The 20,660-nt window shown below is 40.6% G+C and overlaps 1 protein-coding gene across 2 annotated transcripts in view; it reads right to left on the reverse strand.

Moving 5' to 3' along the window:
• Positions 1 to 5,527, reverse strand: part of DTNA (dystrobrevin alpha) — a 437,121-nt gene extending 431,594 nt beyond the window's left edge. For both annotated transcript variants that reach the window (XM_005696994.3, XM_005696998.3), the window contains exon 1: positions 5,303 to 5,527. The gene's annotated coding sequence lies outside the window, so the exon portion shown is untranslated. The remainder of the gene's footprint in view (positions 1 to 5,302) is intronic.

Raw genomic sequence — 20,660 nt, forward strand, 5'->3', positions numbered from 1 at the left:
AGAATGTTTCCAAAAACTTCAAAGAAGATAGTTGAGTATTTGTATATATGCACTCAGTATTACTTGTGAGTCATCATTAACAGTAACATTAATCATATCAAATGCCTATGTGTGCATGCTAATTTGCTTCAGTCCTGTCTGACTCTGTAACACTATGAACTGTAGCATGCTAGGCTCCTCTGTCCATGGGATGCTCCAGACCAGAATACTGGAGTGGGTTACCATCCTCTCCTCCAGGCAATTTTCTCAACCCAGGGATTGAACTCATCTCTCTTATGTCTCCTGCATTGGCAGGTGGGTTCTTTACCACTAGCGCCACCTGGGAAGCCCGTATCAGCTACATATGACCCAGTACTTTCAGGGAGCAATAACACTGATTGATACCTTCAAACACTGTGCATAAACCTTTACATGCATTAGCACACCTAACCCATTAGTGCTCTACCTTACCAATCACATGTGCCATGTGTTTTTATTATCTGGATAATACTTAAAATAACTAAGTTTACTTTAAAATAACTAATATTTTAAGTAACTAATAGTTAAAATAACTATGAGTCATGTCATAAGTTCCCAATGTAAAGATTAACATGGGCTTTTAAATTTTACCAAGGTAATTCAACAGGTGTTTTTATATTATATTTTATATCCCTTTTGCAGTACACAGTACTCTGAACAACAACACTGGGGGTAGATGAAACAGATGACTTTAAATTCTTAAGTTTACTAACGGTCATAGAACTTCAGACTGTTAAAGATATTTACCTAATTATTTGAAATGCCAAAGTATATATCTGTGATATTAGAAATTTCAATAGTTTCAAATGGTGCTGAAGTTACTATTTTTGAATTCAAAAATATATAATATATAATGAGAAATTTCCCATAATCCAGCAGTTGCCAGGCTTTAGGCATTTATATATCAATACCTGTCCTTGCTTTAGATAATTTGCATGTAAAATATGGAGCAAAAAGCACTGACATAAGGGAAGTTATAAGTTTTTTCACTTGTTTGAATTGCAGGAAAATAACCAAATGATCAGTTGAGGAGGTGTTATGATTTTTAACAATGATGGGGACTTAATGCATTAATAAAACTATGAACCAGATATTACACGTTACCAGTTAACAGCATGAACTAAAGAATCAATATTAGATTCAGAATTTCTACCTGTGTGACAGTGGCCATGATTACTGCCCTCCTCGATGCCTCAGTTTCCTCCTCTGTAAAATGGGGGTAATGGTAATACAGGCAGCCCTCATTTGGCTACTGTGAAGAATACCTGAGTTACTCTATATAGAGCCACAGAAGATGTCCGGCACACAGTAGTCAATGAGTTTAGTTACTATTATGTTTGCTTTACGTTATTAATACACATTTGCTCAGCACACTCAACACTTAAGCTCACCTCTCTTACTCTGGTGCCTCTTTTCTTCCTACAGAAACTTCTGAGAATCTTACGGATGTGTGATAAATCAATTACATTTCTATTTTGAGACATCCTGCCACTTTAACAACAAGCAAACACATATACACACACACACAACTATTTCTTTAAAATTCAAAGTTGTTGTTAAGGCAAAGAAAGACAATGGTTATCCTTCATTAAATTTAAACATCTCTTTGAAAATAGAGTAATAACCAGGGAAGGGTAGTACATGCTCTCTACAGGCTGTAAAAAGTACTGTGAAAAGGATTTTTGTGATTTTCTCTATGACCAAAGGTGTATGATGAGGGGAAATAATGTATCTAATGGTGACCAGAAATGCATAAAGGTAACTAGAGGGAGACACAAGTCTCTAATTCAGAAAACACTGAGGAAAGCATGTAAGAACACACGGGCTAGCACAGGGAACTCGACGTAACGCAGTGTGGTGACCTGGATGAGAAGAAAGTCCAAAAGGGAGGGGATACGTGTATCTGTTGGAGAAGGAAATGGCAATTCACTCCAGTGTTCTTGCCTGGAAAATTTGACGGACAGAGGAGCCTGGCGGACTACAGTCCAAGGGGTCACAAAGAGTTGGTCACGGCTGAGCATGAGCACACATATGTATTATGTATGTCTGAATCACTCTGCTATACAGTAGAAACTAACACGACATCGTAAAGCAACTATATTACCAAATAAAAATTAATTTATAAAATAAATCTTAGTAAACCCCTCCTTATACATTATGTCTCTGTAAACAGGGGACTTCTAATGCATCTTGTTCCAAACCTCCTTGTCTTGTCCGGAATCCTTTATTACACATTCTTACTGCATTCCTTCTTTCGGAACTCCATTTATGTATATGACAATTGGATTGAAGTCTGGCCCCTGGGCTGGCAGGGCGCACTCATTTTTTCCGTTCACCATGCAACCTCAGTTCTCCGCCCAGACCCTGCAGCAAAGAGCCTCCCAAGAGGCAGAGACAACATAGTTCTCCCGAAACTAGAGGCAGGGGACTTGAAAGGAAAAAGTCATGTCAAATCTCCCAGGTGAGATAAAAGTAGTGAGAGAATGCTTTTTCTAAAATAAGTAACAGAAACTGGAAAACTGGAACAGATGAGTCAGTTAAGAAAGGATATATGGATATGGACATTCCATAGGATTTATGCCTTGATAACCATCAACACTTTATATAAACAGACACGGAAAGTTCAATTTCAATATCAAAAAAGTGTGTGCCTGATGGAGTGCAACTTTCCTGACTGCAGTACTCTCTAGCACCCCCAAATAGAGATGGACAATACCTTGGGATGTGGAAGAGTTTAACTACTGAAGATAATTCTTTTCACATACAAAGATCATGTCTCCCTATAGTTCAGTTAGAGTCTACTCTTTTTTCACATGTAATATTGAGTTAGTATGGATTTGATATATGTATACTGAATTTAATGAAACTGAAAACCAGACTTAAGGAAATCTGTGAATGTCAGAATAATTTTGAAACTCATTATGTGAAACAGCAATTAAATTTACTTGAAAAACTAACAGATGAAGACCTAAGAGAGATATCTGTCTAATAAAACAAATATTAAGAGCTCCATGATAAACTCAGATGAGACATAATTCTCTAAATACGTGCAGTTGGGCTTTACCCCACTGAGACCTTTCTTCACATCATGATTCATTTAGAACAAGTGGAGACGTTTACAGTATTTCAGCTTAGTACTAATGAAAAAATGTAATTTCAGTCTTCACTGCTATACAACTTTGTCTAAAGCACATACAACTGGTGAAAAGGCATGACATACACGAACACCCTCGCAATATAGCCTGCTTCTAATCACTGAGAGTTGAAAGAGAATTGCATAATTCTTCTTTTAAAACTGCCTAAGCTCTTGTCAGAGTGATTGAATTAAAGATGATTAAACTTGCTCAAAAATTCTGCAAGATGGGGTTCGGAAGGAAATGATGGCCCTACTTTGAGCAAAGTAACAGACTAATACCTTAGGAAGTTTAAATTTAAGTGCAAACAAATATATAGGTTCAGGTGCCTGCTTTATAATAATTGACTTTTGGCGATAAATCTTACCTGCTGAAAATCTTAATTTAGCTGATAAATACTACTTTAAAGCATAATTGTTGTAGGAAACGGTCAGTTTTGGCAAAAGGAAAAGGCTCAAAGGACAGTTGCCATAATTGCCATTAAAATTTAGGAAAATGTTAATTGTCCCCAACACGTAGAACATAGTTATGAGGTTCATCTTGGTAGAAATGCGGTCAATATATCAAATATATAAGAAAAAAGACAGTACAATTAAGTCCTATTTTTATGAAAAAAATATATATGTTGGTTTAGAGTTCACCGAAGGCTCAACTGGTCTTTAACATTTAAAGCCCTGCGACCTTGGGTAAATTACTTCACCGCTCTGTGTCTGGATTTCCTCATATTACCCACTCCTTATGGTAGTGTTAGAATTGAGTGAATAAAGCTAAAGTTCATAGAACTGTTTTTTCCATAAAGTTTCTACCCTTGGAATAAGCAAAATAAGTCTTTTTTTGTAAAAGAAATGAATAATTATGCATACTTCAATAATATAGGTTACTGATATGTTCAAAAGGAAACACCACTCATTAAACCCCAAGTGATCATAACAGATAATAGCAAACTCGAACAGAACCATAACTCAAAAGACCCTTTTAACAGAGCAACAGTGAACCTAATGGCGTTGAATTTCACCGCCAGAGTACAGCCAAGACTCCCCACTCCACCTCCACTCAGGTCCTACACTTACCTTCCCAAAGGCAAACCTCAAGCTCACCAAAGAGGAAAGTTTTACTTCCAAGTCCGAGCCTTGGTACCACTGAGCCCAGCCCCGCATCCCTCATCTATTCTTGGCGTTGGTCTTTGGACAGACACCTCGCCACCTCCCATTCCGGTACCAGAACGAACCTTGCGTCCACCCTCGGCCCAAAGGAAAACTCCAGGCTCCCAAAGCCGAAGACACTCCTCTCTCCTCTCCGTGCCCACCCAGCCGCGCCGCGCCCCACTCCCCGCGCCCGGCGCCCACACCCACCCGACCCCGCCGCCCGGGCACCGCAGTGCATTGCAACACGCGCCGACGCCGCCGGCTGGAGAGGACCCCGGCGCGGATTTCCAGCTCAATAGTAGCCCCCCAGCCTGCTCCCCACGTGAGTGTCATCCTTAACGGAGGGGAGCAAGCCACCTCCCAGCTGCTCAGCCCGCGGGGACCACCGAGAGGGCAGCGGGGACCACAGAAACAACTCAACCCGCGGCGCGCGGCCCGGCCTCGGCGGGCGGGCGGCCGAGATGTACCTGCGCGGCCCCGCGCCCTCGGGCCGGCCCTCCTGCCGCAGCCGCTCCCGCCGTCCCGCGGGCCCGAGGCACCGCCCGCCGCCCGCCCGGGGAGGCGCCGCGCCGCAGTCCCGGCTGCAGCGCCCGGCACATGCTTGGCGCCGCCGGCAGCCGGCGCGGGCGCACAGGTGGGAACCCCGCGAGTGGGCGTTGGGGCGATTCCCTGCCTGCCGCCGCGCTCGCCGCCCGCCTTCCACTCGACTTTGCCGGGTGCGCGGCGCCTGCCCTTGCTCCGGCGGCAGCCGAGCCTCCCGGGCCCGCGCCCCGGCGCCGGGGGCGGCTGCGGTCCCTGCGCCGCTGGAGCTGCGCGTCACCGGGCATCTCCCGCCTGGCGGCTGGCTCGGCGGGCCCCCGGGGCGGCCGGGGGGCAGCGCGCGGCAGCCGGGCCCCGCGCCCACCCCTTGGACCCCCTCCACCCCCGCGCCCTCCCCCACTCACCAGCTGTCAAGGGAGAAAACGCCTTGCATACACACACACACACACACACACACACACACACCTTGGAATGGACGGACGCCCCAGTCACCGACTCGCCAAACTCTTCGAAGGTGTCCACCGGTCTGTCGGGTGGTTTGGGCATGGAGTAGGAGCCGCTTTCTTATTATTTAATAATGTTGGAAGTGTCGAGTCCGCTGCCAGAGTTGTGGGTCATGTGGGCACAGCAGAGCCTGGCTACTGCCAGTACCAGGGTTTCCTGAGGATCCTGAAACTATGATCTCATCCTCCTCATCCGCCTCCCCCGCCCCTCTCTCCGCGGGCGCGCACGCACAGCACACACACACACACACACACACACACACACACACATACACACGCGGACACACGCACACACGCTCCCACTGCCTGCACTATCCTCCTTCTTGGACCGAAATATTCTGCCGGGGAAATACAGTGTTCACGCTCTTCATTGAAAAAAAAAAAAAAAAGGAAAGAAAAAAAAAAAGCCTTCGGGAGAATGATTTTTCTGTTTGAAAGCCTGATTTATGTGCTTTGTTTATTTCCTACAGTTGGTCCTCACACGTGCAAAGGAGCTGAACAGAGCCTCAGAATTAAAATTAAAAATAATCGTCCTTTTATGTTGACCCAGATTTTGGTCAGAACCCAGGACTCAAACAGTCCAATTTCCATTTAAAACAGAGGCAATAATACACCAGGTTTGAATATGGAATAGAAATAACATCCGAGATGTGTGCAGTGGGTTTCTTTCCCAAGCTGCAAAAACATCTCACAAACATTACCTCATTTATTTGCAGAACATCTTTGCAGAGAAGGTGGGAGAGAGGGCAACTAGTACTGTCACTTCGGAAACACAGAAGCACAGGACAGAGAGCATGACTTATCCAAGTTCACCTACGCTGGTATGTCACTGTAAATAAGTGCACAGCTACTCCCAGTTTGCTAATTCACTATAATCATTCCTGGAAACTTAAGGCACTGAAACATAATGAAGATATTTTTGATTATTTGTAAGCGATTCATGGGGTCACAAAGAGTCGGACACGACTGAGCAACTGAACTGAACTGAAGTGACCTGCTGCCAAAGATTGCAAATTAATTAATTAATTATTCTCTATGTATGGGTTTCCATAGAATGTTCTCTTGTGTACTTGCGTTAATCTCCAGTTTCATGTTTTCATTTAACTGGGGAATGTTTTAGGCCTGTGAGTCTGTGTGTGTAGTCATATTCATTTGAGTGGTTTAAACTGCTTAAATAGCAATATCACGCAAGTTTAGTCAATGTTTTGAGGGTAGTCACCAATTTCATAATGATTTCTAAATTCCACTCAATCCCCTTTTAAGTGCCTGGTGTATATGAAGAACTGTGCTATGTTTTGAAGGATACAAAGGACTTTAACACATGTAACCTGTCCTCCATTAGTTTATATCTAGTTGTTGAGACAAGATATACATACACACAGGAAATTTCCTGGTGGTTAAGATTTTGCCTTCCAATGCAGGGGACGCAGGTTTAGTCCCTGGTCAGGGAGGTAAGCCCCACGTGCCACCAGCCAAAAAAACCAAAACATAAAACAGAGCAATATTATAACAAATTCAATAAAGGTTTAAAATATAAGCATACACACACACACATATGTTTTTGCTGGGTGATTTGCAGGTGAAACCCTTTATTATTTTTGGTGTTATAAATTATTACAAAAAGTACAAGATACACTCTTTTTCTTTATACCTGTTATCTATTCCATGTTAAAATTATTTTCTCTGTCTCTGTGTTCCCAGTCTTAATCTGTCTTTGACACGCACAGAATCTCAGTGGCCGAGGAAATACATTATTTTGCCGTTCACCTGCACATGCAATGTACTCACATAAACACCACAATTTTTTTGTTGTTGTTGTTTAATCATTTGTCTTTTTTTTTAGTTTTTTATTTTTTTAATTTTAAAATCTTTAATTCTTACATGCGTTCCCAAACATGAACCCCCCTCCCACCTCCCTCCCCATAACATCTCTCTGGGTCATCCCCATGCACCAGCCCCAAGCATGCTGTATCCTGCGTCAGACATAGACTGGCGATTCAATTCTTACATGACAGTATACATGTTAGAATACCATTCTCCCAAATCATCCCACCCTCTCCCTCTCCCTCTGAGTCCAAAAGTCCGTTATACACATCTGTGTCTTTTTTCCTGTCTTGCATACAGGGTCGTCATTGCCATCTTTCTAAATTCCATATATATGTGTTAGTATACTGTATTGGTGTTTTTCTTTCTGGCTTACTTCACTCTGTATAATCGGCTCCAGTTTCATCCATCTCATCAGAACTGATTCAAATGAATTCTTTTTAACGGCTGAGTAATACTCCATTGTGTATATGTACCACGGCTTTCTTATCCATTCATCTGCTGATGGACATCTAGGTTGTTTCCATGTCCTGGCTATTATAAACAGTGCTGCAATGAACATTGGGGTACATGTGTCTCTTTCAATTCTGGTTTCCTCGGTGTGTATGCCCAGCAGTGGGATTGCTGGGTCATAAGGTAGTTCTATTTGCAATTTTTTAAGGAATCTCCACACTGTTCTCCATAGTGGCTGTACTAGTTTGCATTCCCACCAACAGTGTAGGAGGGTTCCCTTTTATCCACACCCTCTCCAGCATTTATTGCTTACAGATTTTTGGATCGCAGACATTCTGACTGGTGTGAAGTGGTACCTCATTGTGGTTTTGATTTGCATTTCTCTAATAATGAGTGATGTTGAGCATCTTTTCATGTGTTTGTTAGCCATCTGTATGTCTTCTTTGGAGAAATGTCTATTTAGTTCTTTGGCCCATTTTTTGATTGGGTCGTTTATTTTTCTGGAATTGAGCTGCAGGAGTTGCTTGTATATTTTTGAGATTAGTTGTTTGTCAGTTGCTTCATTTGCTATTATTTTCTCCCATTCAGAAGGCTGTCTTTTCACCTTGCTTATATTTTCCTTTGTTGTGCAGAAGCTTTTAATTTTAATTAGATCCCATTTGTTTATTTTTGCTTTTATTTCCAGAATTCTGGAAGGTGGATCATAGAGGATCCTGGTGTGATTTATGTCGGAGAGTGTTTTGCCTATGTTCTCCTCTAGGAGTTTTATAGTTTCTGGTCTTACATTTAGATCTTTAATCCATTTTGAGTTTATTTTTGTGTGTGGAAACACCACAATTTTTAAACTGTTTTAATAGTTCTCACAAAAGAGCACTCTTTAATAGCCTTTGTATAGGTGTCTACAGTAAAATTCAGCATCTAACCAGTCTTCTAATAATTCAAAAAGAGAAGAAATGTGGTGAGAAAAAGAATAAAGCAAGAGAAGGCAGAAGAGAACCAGATAAAAGAGGTTGGGGCAGGGAAGGGAAGAAGAAAAGAAAATTAAGAAATTACAAGAAGAGGAAGAGAAGAAGAGTAAAAACATAAAAGGAGATAAAGAGGATCAACTTTCAAGTGAAAGCTAAAAGTTTCTAAATTTTGCTGCATGGAAAATAAGTTTAAGAAATCATAGACTTTTTATTGTTCTCAAATATTACTTTTTGGTAAGCTTATTGGAATTTAATGGTAAAGAAACCAGGTGTCAGTCCTGCAGAGGCTACCCTGAATAATCTCAATTTTAGTAATTCTGTACAGGACCACTAGAATAAATAAATCAACTGACCTATCAATATAATAGAATAATAAAAATGATAGTGGGATCAAATAACCATGATATAGTTGAAATTTTTAAGAGGAAATCAACACCAAAATTCAGAGAAGTATATGGGAAAGTGAAAGTGAAGTCACTCAGTTGTGTCCGACTGTTTGTGACCCCACGGACTGTAGCCTGCCAGGCTTCTCCGTCCATGGGATTTTCCAGGCAAGAGTACTGGAGTTGGTTGCCATTTCCTTCTCCAGGGGATCGTCCCCAAAGTTATATTAAAATGGGCAACAGAGTTAAGCTTGCCATATTTAAAGGAAAATAATAGTAATATAGTATCTTATCATTTTAAAGCACTTAAGATTTTTTCATAAGTCGTTATTAAGTGCTTTTCATAAGTCTTTACTAAGCCTAAAATCACCTAGAGCCAGACATCCTGGAATGTAAAGTCAAGTGGGCCTTAGAAAGCATCACTATGAACAAAGCTAGTGGAGGTGATGAAATTCCAGTTGAGCTGTTTCAAATCCTGAAAGATGATGCTGTGAAAGTGCTGCACTCAATATGCCAGCAAATTGGGAAAACCCAGCAGTGGCCACAGAACTGGAAAAGGTCAGTTTTTATTCCAAGCCCAAAGAAGGCAATGCCAAAGAATGCTCAAACTACTGCACAATTGCACTCATCTCATACTCTAGTAAAGTAGTGCTCAAAATTCTGCAAGCCAGGCTTCAGTAGTACGTGAACCATGAACTTCCAAATGTTCAAGCTCGTTTTAGAAAAGGCAGAGGAACCAGAGATCAAATTGCCAACATCTGTTGGATCATGGAAAAAGCAAGAGAGTTCCAGAAAAACATCTATTTCTGCTTTATTGACTATGCCAAAGACTCTGACTGTGTGGACCACAATAAACTGTGGAAAATTCTGAAAGAGATGGGAATACCAGACCACCTGACCTCTTGAGAAACCTCTATGCATGTCAGGAAGCAACAATTAGAACTGGACATGGAACAACAGACTGGTTTCAAATAGGAAAAGGAGTATGTCAAGGCTGTATATTGTCACCCTGCTTATTTAACTTCTATACAGAGTACATCATGAGAAACGCTGTGCTGGAAGAAGCACAAGCTGGAATCAAGATTGCCAGGAGAAATATCAATCACCTCAGATATGCAGATGACATCATGCTTATGGCAGAAAGTGAAGAAGAACTAAAGAGCCTCTTGATGAAAGTGAAAGAGGAGAGTGGAAAAAGTTGGCTTAGAGCTCAACATTCAGAAAAAGAAGATCATGGCATCTGGTTCCATCACTTCATGGCAGATAGATGGGAAACAGTGGAAACAGTGTCAGACTTTATTTTGGGGGGCTCCAAAATCACTGCAGATGGTGATTGCAGCCATGAAACTAAAAGATGCTTACTCCTTGGAAGAAAAGTTATGACCAACCTAGATAGCATATTGAAAAGCAAAGATGCTACTTTGCCAGCAAAGGTCTGTCTAGTCAAGGCTATAGTTTTTCCTGTGGTCATGTATGGATGTGAGAGTTGGACTGTGAAGAAAGTTGAGTGCTGAAGAACTGATGCTTTTGAACTGTGGTGTCGGAGAAGACTCTTGAGAGTCCCTTGGACTGCAAGGATATCCAACCAGTCCATCCTAAAGGAGATCAGTCCTGGGTGTTCATTGGAGGGACTGTTGCTGAAGCTGAAAGTCCTATATTTTGGCCACCTCATGCGAAGAGTTGACTCATTGGGAAAGACTTTGATGCTGGGAGGGATTGGGGGCAGAAAGAGAAGAGGACGACAGAGGATGAGATGGCTGGATGGCATCACCAACTAGATGGACTCCGGGAGTTGGTGATGGACAAGGAGGCCTGACATACTGTGATTCATGGGGTCGCAAATAATCGGACACGACTGAGTGACTGAATTGAACTGAACTGAATTATAATTAGCGGTGGACTCCTCTGTGGGTTTAATCTTAAAAGAATGTAATAATGTTTCTTAGTTTTTCACACATTGAATGAAGTGCTGAACATTGTCACTCTGTTTTAGAAATATCATTTATATTTTGTGATCAGTCAGCCATAAAGATGCTGCTCGGCACAGTTCAACTGGATGGATTTCTGGGCATAGATGGCAATGGTGACTTATAATTCAGGATTTTGCACAGGCTGCTGGAGTTAAACTAGAAGCCTTAGCATGTATTAGAATCTAATGGCTTTGCCGTATTTCTAGGAGATTTCTACACAAGCAGTGGAGGCCTGCATTGAGCAACAGTATATCAGAAGCACTTTCCTTTTGGTCTGCATACTCTTGGAAGGATTTGTTTTAATCAGAGATATATTTAGGCTGGATGATTATGAAGTGTGTTTCAGAAATACGTTACAACTCCAGTGGCTCAACAATCACTAGCCGTTTTGTCGGAATATTTTCACTTAGAGAAAAAAAGTATTTTTAGTAGGACTATGCAAACTTGGGCTTCCCAGGTGGCACCAGTGGTAAAGAATCCTCCTGCCAATGCAGGAGACTTGAGACGCTGGTTCGATCACTAGATCAGGAAGATTGTCTGGAAGAGGGCACAGTAACTCACTCCAGTATTCTTGCCTGCAGAATCCCATGGACAGAGGAGCCTGGCAGGCTGTAATCCACAGGGTCACAAAGAGTTGGACATGACTGAAGCTACTTAGCACGCATGCCCACATGCACACCTAATTTAGGCTACCTTTATCAAGGTATATTTACTATTTTGCTCTTCTAATTTCTTGAGATTTAAAATAGGTTACAGTGAAAATGAGGATGGCCATAGTTCAAATCAGAATGTTGACTATGTTACAGTAAAACTACATGTGTATTTGTGTTTTATTAACATAGTGATATATGGAGTATATATGGGTTATAGGCTGAATCGGAATGATTACTCTCATCTGTGAGTTGGTCATAGTTTGGGGGCAATAAGGAGTTAATCCTTCTGGAGTATTTAAAAGATTTGAATGACAAAAATAAAAAAGAAAATAGATTCAAAAGTGTTGAAGAAGTAAAGACCTCACTATTTTATCAGTTAAAAATACTATACCTCCTGGCTATAGACTACTGTTTCAGAGGAGGATGATATGGGAGCTTGAGCAACACAGAATTTACATCAATACAGCTCCTCTGATACACTGATTAGCTTTCAAGAACGATTAGCGATCCAATAACAGGTTGTGATGATCGATCAATGGAGGTGTGGCTTGGGGGATTCATGGTGAGATGATTATTTTGGTGTGACAGCTACCACATTTGGAGACCAGAGTGGGCCCTGGGCAGAGTTATGAAGTGGCTGAATTTCGTACCTGTCTTTTTTTTCCCCAATGTCCACCCTTCCAGTAGAAGTTCTGCCTTCTCTCTGGCTCCCCAGGATATTCAGAACCCTTTGCTGTTCTCTGATGTTCTAAGATACTACTATTTTAGCACTCATCAGTCTCAGAGAACATGGGCTTCTGATCTCCACTGAAAGGTGTAAATTATGAGCTAAGCAATCATATAAAGTGAGGGGTGTCAGGATATGTTGATGTTCATGAACACCAAGGGCGTTCAATCAGCCTCTTCATGCATCACTCTGAGATACATATTTAAGTAAAGTTAGTATCTGTTTGGACTTCCCAGGTGGCCCTCGTGGTAAAGAGCTTGCCTACCAACACAGGAGACATGAGAGACTCAGGTTTGATCGCTGGGTGGGGAAGATCCCCTGGAGGAGGGCATGGCAACCCGCTGCAGTATTCTTGCCTGGCGAACCCCACGGACAGAGGAGCCTGGCGGGCTACAGTCCCTGGGGTCACAACGAGTCGGACGTGACTGAAGTGACTTAGCAGGAACTTACAGTGTCTGTTTGCCTGAGAGATTCTGCCTTGAGGCACGCTCCTGTCACCTGTTACGAGTCCAGGAAAGTGAAGGTAATCCTTGCTCTCACGCGCTTGTGCTCCCTGCCTCCTTGGACCAAGCGGTGGTGGTGCCTCCGTCAGTGTCTCTGTTGATCTTCCTGTCTGACTAGCATCCTCAGGACAAGTGCTGTTTGCAGTCTCCACGTTCTCCTCAGACGGATTGAAGGGGAGAACGAACAGGTTTAAGTGGTCAAGTGTATTTTGTTTCCTAGGATTCAAATAAACAAACCCGCTGCCACTTTAAATAGCTGTGATGCCACCTTATAATGGCAATTCATTAAAAACATATTATGGTGGTTTACATGTCTCAGTGACCTCACATCAGTGCACCCTTTACTCCTGGGAGAATTTGTTTTCTCAGTGGGACATAAACAGACCTCAAATGTTTTAGATAGAATTTAAGTGTACTGTTACAGTGGAGACAGTGCAAAAAGCCAGCTAGAGACTACAACTTTTCAGAAGGTGCTTATAATCTACTCACTTTACTGCTAAAATTGTTTTGACCTTGTTTTTAATTGCTATGGGGCTGAATGAATGTTTTTGTTTTGTCCAAGAATACATCTTGATACCCATGGTCCAGAATAATCTACGTGTCATCCAGAATAATATTGAATAAAGCAGCAATGTCAATTTAAATCAGTGTAATGACCAATCCAAATAATTAAGGAAAAATGCTATTTATTGAAAATGGGCTATAGCTATACACTTTGTCTCAGGGAAATGCCAAATTTTTCCTTGATGATTTCTAAATAAACCTAATGTTTTTAATGGCACCAAGGAAATCTGCTACAAAGTGGAAAGCTTAGTCAAAACACTTTTATTTATGTGAAATCATTTGCCTAATTTAATTATTTCCCACTGAAATGGATCTTTACGTATTGAATAGACAGCCCAAATCTCAGGACCATGTTAACAAGAACATGTTTTAATTTAAAAGCTAATCCCTACAGTAAATACCATATAATTTATTTGAGGCTGTGAAGCCTTGTATTTTATAATAAAAAATTAAATGAAAAAAAGGTGGGTGGGAGGAGAGATGAAACTAATCAAATCATAATATTCAAAATGTATAACAAATCTGTGAGTAGATCCATGATTAAATATTATTATTGGGAATAATGGTATTTTACATTTTAGGAGGTGCATTTTGAGATAGTTCAAAGAGTATTCCTATGAGGTGATAATATGATTACTAATATGCAAATTTTCTTTGTTTATTAAGATGCTTATCTTTTATTTGTGCCACAAATATCATGTACATTTCCCCTGTCCTTTCCTCTGTGTTGTTCCTCACCTGCATCCCCAGATCAGCTAGAACTTTCTGCAGAATGTCAGTGCTTTTCATTTACATATTGCTTTTAATTTCTGTGTTACAGTTAATCAGCTGGTCAGAAAGGAACAGGACTAGCAGAGATTTTGTAATATTTTATCAAAACCAAAACCCTTATGTCATAGCCAGCTCCTAATCTAGGGTTAGCATTGTTTGTGCTTCTCACTCGACTCACAGGAAAGTTTCCTGATTTTGAAGTTGTTATATTTTTTTGTTTGCACATAACTCACAAAACATTCTCAAGGACAGGGGCCATGATGAAAACTTCCTTTTTTTCCCCTCCCTGGAGAATACAGCATGTTTATTTCATATGGGAGGTCCCTCGAGAATAGTGATAGGTATAAGATGAGGATGATGGTAACGAAAAGAAAAAATGTTACCTTTGGCACAGTGTAGCATATGGAAATAATTCTTTTAGGCTTGTAAATACCTCTGGTGGAGCATGTTTTGGTATGTTTTATATGAACAAGCTGAATCATATACCCTGTGTGGCTTGCTTTTGCTCTTGGGGTACCTCAGTCTTTCTCTTTTGTTTCTCCTAAAACACGCTCCCCCCAAATTTTGGATGAAGGAGTAATACCCATGTGAGTATATTTATTTATATCTTGTGATCAGTATCAGATAAGTATATTTCTGCTTGTAATGATATTTCTTCAATTTAACAGTGTGAAATAATTATAATTCCACTGGTCTCTGTGCCTTTTCTGTTTAGAGGAAGAGAGTCTCAGTATTTAAAAAGTATTTTACAGTTTACATGAAGGGAAATAGAAGATATTTTAAGATCTTCTGTTTATGATTTCAAAGAAGAAACAATTTACTTATTTTATAGTAGAAATGGAGTGAATACTTTAAGGATTATGTGCAGTGTATAAATATTCTATTTCAAATGCTTCCTGTCCTATCCTTACCATCGTCAAAGTAGCTTCTGCAACCAAGTGTGGTCCATCCTCCTTCCAAGACAACACGTGGAAACCCTGTCTTGAAACCTATTCACACAGTATGTTGTATTAGACATCATGTGTATTACCAGGATTGTCTGCTCCTTCATCAGAGTTGTGAACTCCTTATACATCTCTTGTACATTTCACAGTATCTTTAAAAATTTATTTATTTTAATTGGAGGCTAATTACTCTACAATATCGTGGTGGTTTTTGCCATACGTTGACATGAATCAGCCACGGGTGTACATGTGTCTCCCATCCTGAATACCCCTCCCACCTCCCTCCCCATCCCATCCCTCTGGGTTGTCCCAGTGCACCAACTTTGAGTGCCCTGTTTCATGCATGGAACCTGGACTGGCAATCTATTTCACATATGGTAATATACATGTTTCAATGCTATTCTCTCAAATCATCCCACCCTCACCTTCTCCCACGGAGTCCAAAAGTCTGTTCTTTACATCTGTGCCTCTTTTGCTGTCTCGCATATAGGGTCATCGTTACTATCTTTCTAAATTCCATATATATTCATTAATATACTGTATTGGTGTTTTTCTTTCTGACTTACTTCATTCTGTATAATAGGCTCCAGTTTCATCCACCTCATTAGAACTGATTCAAATGCATTCTTTTGAATAGCTGAGTAATATGTGTATATGTACCACAGCTTTCTTATCCATTCGTCTGCCGATGGACATCTAGGTTGCTTCCATGTCCAAGCTATTGTAAACAGTGCTGTGATGAACACTGGGGTACGTGTGTCTCTTTCAGTTATGGTTTCCTCAGTGCGTATGCCCAGCAGTGGGATCGCTGGCTCATATGGCAGATCTGTTTTCAGTTTTTTAAGGAATCTCCACACTGTTTTCCATAGTGACAGTACTAGTTTGCATACCCATCAATAGTGTAAGAAAGTTCCCTTTTCTCCACACCCTCTCCAGCATTTATTGTTTGTAGACTTTTTGATAGCAGCCATTCTGACTGGTGTGAGATGGTACCCCATTGTGGTTTTGATTTGTATTTCTCTGATAACGAGAGATGTTGAGCATCTTTTCATGTATTTGTTAGCCATGTGTATGTCTTCTTTGGAGAAATGTCTGTTTAGTTCTTTGGCCCAGGTTTTGATTGGGTCTTTTATTTTTCTGGTGTTGAGCTGCATGAGCTGCTTTTATATTTTTGAGATTCTTTTTTTTTAATTTTAATTTTTACTTTATTTTACTTTACAATACTGTATTGATTTTGCCCTACATTGACATGAATCTGCCATGGGTGTACATGAGTTCCCAATCATGATTGAGATTAATTCTTTTTCAGTTGCTTCATTTGCTATTATTTTCTGCCATTCTGAAGGCTATCTTTTCACCTTGCTTAGAATTTCCTTCATTGTACAAAAGCTTTTAAGCTTAATTAGGTGCCATTTGTTTATTTTTGCTCTTATTTCCATTACTCTGGGAGGTGGGTCATAGAGGATCTTGCTGTGATTTATGTCAGAGAGTATTTTGCCTAAGTTTTCCTCTAGGAGTTTTGTAGTTTCTGGTCTTACATTTAGATCTTTAATCTGTTTTGAGTTTATTTTTATGTATGGTGTTAGAAAGTGTTCTAGTTTCATTCTTCTACAGCTGGTTGACCAGTTTTCCCAGTGCCACTTGTTAAAGATTGTCTTTTCTTAATTGTATGTTTTTGCCTCCTTTGTCAAAGATAAGGTGTCCAAAGGTGTGTGGATTTATCTCTAGGCTTTCTATTTTGTTCCATTGATCTATATTTCTGTCTTTGTGCCAGTATCATACTGTCTTGATGACTGTAGCTTTGTAGTATAGTCTGAAGTCAGGCAGGTTGATTCCTCCAGTTCCATTCCTCTTTCTCAAGATTGCTTTGGCTACTCGAGGTTTTTGTATTTCCATACAAATTCACAGTATCTTGTAGTTAATCAGTAAACACTTGCTGATTACTTTGCTGATTAACTGAAAATAGGTTAGTTTCTATTGTCCATGGGATTCTCCAGGCAAGAATATTAGAGTGGGTTGCCATGCCCTCCTCCAGGAGATCTTCTCAACCAAGGGCTTGAACCCACGTCTTTTACCTCTTGCATTGGCAGGAGAGGTTTGTTTGTTTGTTTGTTTTTTTTACCACTAGTACCACCCGGGAAACCCAATTTTGACATAATGTTGCCCCAAATATGGGCTTCCCTGATAGCTAAATTGGTAAAGAATCTGCCTGCAATGCAGGAGACACCGGTTCAATTCCTGTGTCAGGAAGATCTGCTGGAGAAGGGATAAGCTACCTTCTCCAGTATTCTTGGGCTTCCCCTGTGGGTCAGCTTGTAAAGAATCTGCCTACAATAAGGGAGACCTGGGTTCAATCCCTGGGTTGGGAAGATCCCCTGGAGAAGGGAAAGGCTGTCCACTCCAGTATTCTGGCTTGGAGAATTCCATGGACTATATAGACCATGGGGTTGCAAAGAGTCAGACACAACTGAACGACTTTCACTTTGCCCCAAACATGAAAGAGTGATGTCTTCTCTCTATTTATTTTAAATCGGTGTGCATTTCCAAGTCTTTAGATATATATTCCTAGCACAGCATTATTTTTTTTATAAAAATGACAAAGTTTGATAACAGAAATCTTCCTTCTATATCTATAAATAAATAAGAAGTAAAAATTGGTTTATTGTTTAGCTGCAAGGAGTAATACTATCTATGATCTCATAAATTTATGTCTGAAATATCAATAACCTCAGATATGCGGATGACACCACCCTTATGGCAGAAAGTGAAGAGGAACTAAAAAGCCTCTTGATGAAAGAAGACAGTGAAAAAGTTGGCTTAAAGCTCAACATTCAGAAAATGAAGATCATGGCATCCGGTCCCATCACTTCATGGGAAATAGATGGGGAAACAGTGGAAACGGTGTCAGACTTTATTTTGGGGGGGGGGCCAAAATCACTGCAGATGGTGACTGCAGCCATGACAGTAAAAGACGCTTACTCCTTGGAAGAAAAGTTGTGATCAACCTAGAGAGCATATTAAAAAGCAGAGACATTACTTTGCCAACTAAGGTCCATCTAGTCAAGGCTATGGTTTTTCCTGTGGTCATGCATAGATGTGAGAGTTGGACTGTGAAGAAGGCTGAGCACCAAAGAATTGATGCTTTTGAACTGTGGTGTTGGAGAAGACTCTTGAGAGTCCCTTGGACTGCAAGGAGATCCAACCAGTCCATTCTGAAGAAGATTAGCCCTGGGATTTCTTTGGAAGGAATGATGCTAAAGCTGAAACTCCAGTACTTTGGCCACCTCATGCGAAGAGTTGACTCATTGGAAAAGACTCTGATGCTGGGAGGGATTGGGGGCAGGAGGAGAAGGGGATGACAGATGATGAAATGGCTGGATGGCATCACTGACTCAATGGACGTGAGTCTGAGTGAACTCCGGGAGTTGGTGATGAACAGGGAGGCCTGGCGTGCTGTGATTCATGGGGTCGCATAGAGTTGGACACGACTGAGCGACTGAACTGAACTGAACTGATCCATTGGGGACAATATGAGTTTATTTCTTACTTTAAGAAATTAAAAAAGAGCAAATGTAGAGGTATTTAAATATAAAGGATTTTCTTTCTTTGGTAGTTTTTCTCAATGTGGTAAATTTTTGATAATCTCAAAATTTAAGCTGATTTATTTTTCCAATTATATGCTCAACATGAGTACAGAATGGCTTATGTTTGCTCAAAGAAAATGAACAAATATTTCAACAACTGAAAATATTTATAAGTTGTCTAATATATATTAAACACATTTGTTTAACAATAAATCATGGCAAAAAGCCACAGTCTATAATCAGTAATGCTTTTACAAAATTCAAATTTGCTACCTTAGTTTTTATTTCTAAAATTATATTTTATTTCTCAGTTATAGTTTTCTTCATGTCCTGAATGGAAAAACTACATATACCAGGACCTGCTCTACTGGTGTCTCTGCCTCATCTGACATGAAAAGTTTTCTAGTCCTTTCTCCTGTTATCTGGAATGTGTCTTACTAGGCAGCAACAAAGGATTTGACCCCCTCTGTTAGCTTTTATTTGCACTGCCCCTGGAGCACCTTTAACCTGTGAAACCTTCCTGTGATAAGATAATCACTGGCAGCCATCCACAGTCTAATCAGAACAGGATCACCCAGTAGATGCACTATGTGTGGGCTTTTAACTTAAATAACAGGGGCACTAAAACAGTTAATAGATATCTTTTTTTTTTAAGCTTCAAAGTAGTTATTCATGAAAAACAAATAAAAACTTCCCTGGCCTTAGCATACCTATTGTATGGTTACTTAGGTTCTCTTAACTTTCTTTCAATAATGATCCCTATTATCCAGCTGTAGCAATTATTAACCCATGACCACTATTCATCTCCCTGCTCATGTTATTTTGAAGCACATCCTAGATATTGCATGTATTCATTCATGGATAATTCAGTTTCTAGTTAATACAATTTTGATTTAGAATTACACAATGGGGCAGGTAAGGCAGAATACCATAATACTGTCTGCATTTAGGGGACACAACATGCTTCTTATTGCACACATACGTACTTAAAGCCATGTGGCTTATTTACAAAGTAGACATCTCTCTCTCTCTCTCACACACACACACAGTTACAAATCCAAGTGTTTAGAAGCAGAGTAAATAACTTAAAGACTGGCCATCCCTGGAGGCTCCTGTCCATCCTCAGTGACTGTTCCCTGTTACCTTAATGTTTGTTTCTGAGTTTTCAAGTTGGTCTGTTTTTTTATCTCCTCTCTGCTTTTGACCTGGTCCAGATTAAAATGCTGGGAAGCTGATATTCTTTTCTTGGTTTTGTCCCTTCATATTTTCTCTCTCATTGTTTCCATTCCATACTTTGGCCACCTGATGCGAAGAACTGACTCATTGGAAAAGACCCTGATGCTGGGAAAGATTGAAGGCAGGAGGAGAAGGGGATGACAGAGGATGAGACAGTGGGATGGCATCACTGACTTGATGGACATGAGTTTGAGCAAGCTCCAGGAGTTGGTGATGGACAGGGAAGCCTGGTGGGCTGCAGTCCATGGGGTCACAAAGAGGCGGATACAACTGAGAGACTGAACTGAACTGATTCTCTCTCTTTCTCTTTCTCCTCCATATCCTGCCTCCTCTCCCTTTCTCTCTTTCTTTCATTGATAGTATAAACAGTCTGATGATTTCAATAAATGTATAAATTCTTATAACCCACCTGTACAGTGCACCAAGAAAACTCCCTTGTGTTCCTTTCTGGTAAATCTTTGCCTACCTCCTCTACCCAGAGATAATCACTGTTTCGATATCTATGTCAATATTTTAGATTTATCTCTTCTAGAACTTCATATAAATGGATTCATATAGTATGTATATTTTTGTGTCTGTCGTTTAGCCCAGTGTTATGTCTGTGAGATTCACAACAACCAATATCACTGTGTGTATCAAGAGTTTTTGTTTAGTCTCTAAGTCATCTTTGACTCTTTTTCAAACCTTTGAACTGTATGTAGCCTGCTGGGCTCCTCTGTACATGGGATTTCCCAGGCAAG

This window comes from Capra hircus, chromosome 24 (genome assembly GCF_001704415.2).
Source record: "Capra hircus breed San Clemente chromosome 24, ASM170441v1, whole genome shotgun sequence".
Lineage (NCBI taxonomy): Eukaryota > Metazoa > Chordata > Mammalia > Artiodactyla > Bovidae > Capra > Capra hircus.